The following is a 3,374-nucleotide window of genomic DNA, read 5'->3' on the forward strand; positions in this document are numbered from 1 at the left end:
AAATACAAAGGAATATTTGAGATCCCTTCAGCTTCATTGTTTCCAATATGGGATTCCAGAATTTATTTTGTCAGCTCTTGGTTTTTCTATAATTTTTGAAATCTGAAGATGTCTAAGTGTATTTATTGATGTTCTTTTGTTGGAAAAGAGGGCCTCCAATTACCAGATATCTGCAGCGCAAAAGCGAATGTGTATCCGATTTTCGTTTTGAGTCTTTCCCATTACACCCTCATTGCCTTCATTGTTCCTACAACTCTCATTCATAACCCCAACAACAAATTCTCATCCCTAAAATAATTTGCAGTTCTATGTGAAGTTTACCTTTCGTTTCTCCGGAGAGTTCATATTACAGTATTTTGTTTTAAATCTTGCCAGCAGTAATCCACTGCTGACTGCTCTCCTGTCTCTGTGCCTTTCATTCATTTCAGTTTTAAGATGACGCCTACTAGACTCAATCATACATGAAAATTAAATATATTTGCAAGTCTTCATAATTCAAAAGTAAGGATAGATTTTAGTATTCTGTCTCTTGAGTGTAAACGGTTGTAGAGTACTTTATTTACTCCTTCGTAAATAAAACCTGGAAGACCTACAGTGTAAAAGTCACCAAGGGTTAAACTTGACTTGATTTACTTTTGTTGGTATTTCCATCAGTGCAGTTAATCTCCTTTCTGTAATGCAAATAAAAACACTTTCTATAAAGGAAAAAAAAACCTCGTGAGGAAATGTGCATGACATTATTCTCAAGATAATGACTTCCGTTGCTTCAGCGAAGCCATGCTTTCGGCATTTTCATGTGTCCTGTTATAAATTCAGATAATAATGACAACATTTGTTACTGCAGTGATTGTCGCCGTCGTTATTTTACTTATTGCAATTATTGAGATCTGCCTCTGCATTGACGAGGAAGGAGATTTGGTAAATACGTAAGCCTAGGAACTATTAAGTCACTTATCATGCAGTGCAATGCCGGCAGTCCATGGGGATCAATAATGTATTAAAGCAACGTATTCTCTCTCTCTCTCTCTCTCTCTCTCTCTCTCTCTCTCTCTCTCTCTCTCTCTAGGATAGGTCGTAAATATTCGTATGGTGTTCGTTAGATGTCTCACTCTCCGGGAGGTACCGGCTGAATGTACTTTCAGAAGGTGATGAAGGAAGCGACGGAGTGGCGAATGAATACATATTCAAGACTTTTATATCGGTTGGTGAAAGCTGTATGATTAATGGTATTTTCAGAAGTTTCTAAAGTTTTAAAAGGGTATTTCGGTAATCGTGTATTTTTCAATTAAATTTTATTCAAGTACTTGACTTCAGTTTGTGCTTGTTAGGTTGTTCAAGCTAGGATGGAAACGATGTCCTTTCTACAGGAATAGAAAGTGATTTTTTCAAATATATACTTTATTTATTAGTGTGGGAATTTGGGACAGAGATTGGATATTGTAAGTATTTATTATTGAAGTTATCGACTTGGGTGAAAGAAAAATGCAATTCATTACTAAAATAACATAAAACTCTGTTTACGAAACTCATTATTAGTACAGTAAGTATGAGTACTTCATTTTATTTACGGACAGTTGAAAATATTATATTGCATAGTTTTTGTTGCTTCGGACCGTAAATGAAAGAAGGTACGCGTGTCGTAGCGAGGCGAGCTGTTATTGATTTTGTTCCGGCCTGGTCTTCCGTCCCACTTTTATCATCCGTTTGCTCTATGGAACCAGAAACAATGATAAAACGCTGCAAAGGAATGGAAGTCATTCCCTCTCTTAGTCATTTTTCCCCTCAAAAGTATCATCCCCTGCGGGGGTCGAACCCGCGGCCTCTGGATTAGAAGTCCAGCGCGCTATCCACTGCGCCAAGGGGACATATACGAGGAGAGAAATTCATGTCCTATACAGGAATTGGTTATACAGTAGTTTGCCCTTGGCACGCTAGTGTAGTGTCGAAAGAAAACTGGTGATACCGCACGTGAAATTGTCTGGGCGAGGTGTTTGAATCATCAGTCTGTTCTGAAGATATATGTATATCTAGCATTAGGAGAGATATCTTCTATTGATTTGTCTGAAGTTCTGAGTGGCAGAGTGGACGGAAAAACCTTGGTGCAGTAGACTTTTTGCATTAATTACTACGCACATGAATCATAGTTTAATTTTAAGGACCTGTTTTCATTCGTGTCCGTTTGTAGTATGTCTGCGTGGTTGCAAATTGATGTTCCTCCCGATGAGTTTGTTTTTATGTACCTTAACCTTGGTGAAAACTTATTGAAGGGATTTAGTTTTCGTGGATATTTATGAAGAACTGCCGCCACGGAAACCATCTCGCTCATTATAATATGTGAATTTTGATGAACTTACTATTTCATAAGTGAATGTATATTACTATCAGTTACCTTGTCATGTACTGATGTAACTATTATTTTTATAACGAATGATGATCAGGCTACGGTTAACCTTGATTAAAATGTCAAGGCCTTGATATTTATTTAAATTGCCTGTTAATAAAGAGAAATCATTTGAAGGTCCCTGGTAGTGGTAGTACTTGTTCCAATTATAAATGTTTCATGTCAATTAGTTAAGTTCTAACGTCATACCCGTTTAAAGTTTACAGAGAAACTTTACTTGTATTGGCCAGTTTTCAGTCTCTTTGTAGTCAACTTATTGTTATTGTCGTTATTTTTATTTAGATCAACCCCAATTCTTGTGGAACAAGCCATTAACCTGGAATTCAAGCTTCCAAAGCATATAGTGTTCATTTGGAAGAAATGACAGAAGATACCAGGAAATACGAAAAGAAGAGATCAGTTATTAGAAAATAAAAATGAGATAAATTTATAGATAGATAAAAAGTATAAATAAATTTTTAAGATGCATGGTAATAATTTTAGGGAAGTAATGCTTGAACTTTTGAGGTTCATTGCACCACATCAGCAGAGAGACGTACTATCCCAGTCCAATGGTGTGAGGAATAAACGACCTATGGAACTGCGAACTTTGAAAGTAGTCCATATACTGCGTATACTATAATGAATTCACAGCACCGATGCATCTAGTGCCCAGCCCTGTCCCTTACGACGTTCCTGATTGGCTGTGGTCGCTGATAGCAGAGAAGAGGATCAGAGATCAATTGTGGTAGAGAAGTTTTTCTGTTAGAATACAACTTGTGAAAAATTTACCAGCCTTCGATGGTCCAAGTCATAACTGCTAGTCTGCTAGTGTTAGTAAACAGGAGCCTACCAACACTAACTCTTTCTAAAAGGGATAAATCTGCACATGGGAGAACAGATACTACTATGAGATTCACAGCCGGTGTCCCAGAGTTTTTCCGGAATAAAATTTTATCAGTGTACCTGAAAAAGATGACACTTTGTCACAGGG

At 37.1% G+C, this 3,374-nt stretch overlaps 1 non-coding gene across 1 annotated transcript; it reads right to left on the reverse strand.

Moving 5' to 3' along the window:
- Nucleotides 1-1,792: 1,792 nt before the first annotated feature.
- Trnar-ucu (transfer RNA arginine (anticodon UCU)) lies at nt 1,793-1,865 on the reverse strand. Its single transcript has one exon. It is a non-coding gene; the product is annotated as a tRNA-Arg (tRNA).
- Between the last annotated feature and the right edge of the window lie 1,509 nt (nt 1,866-3,374).

The sequence above is a fragment of the Macrobrachium nipponense genome, chromosome 22 (genome assembly GCF_015104395.2).
Source record: "Macrobrachium nipponense isolate FS-2020 chromosome 22, ASM1510439v2, whole genome shotgun sequence".
NCBI lineage: Eukaryota > Metazoa > Arthropoda > Malacostraca > Decapoda > Palaemonidae > Macrobrachium > Macrobrachium nipponense.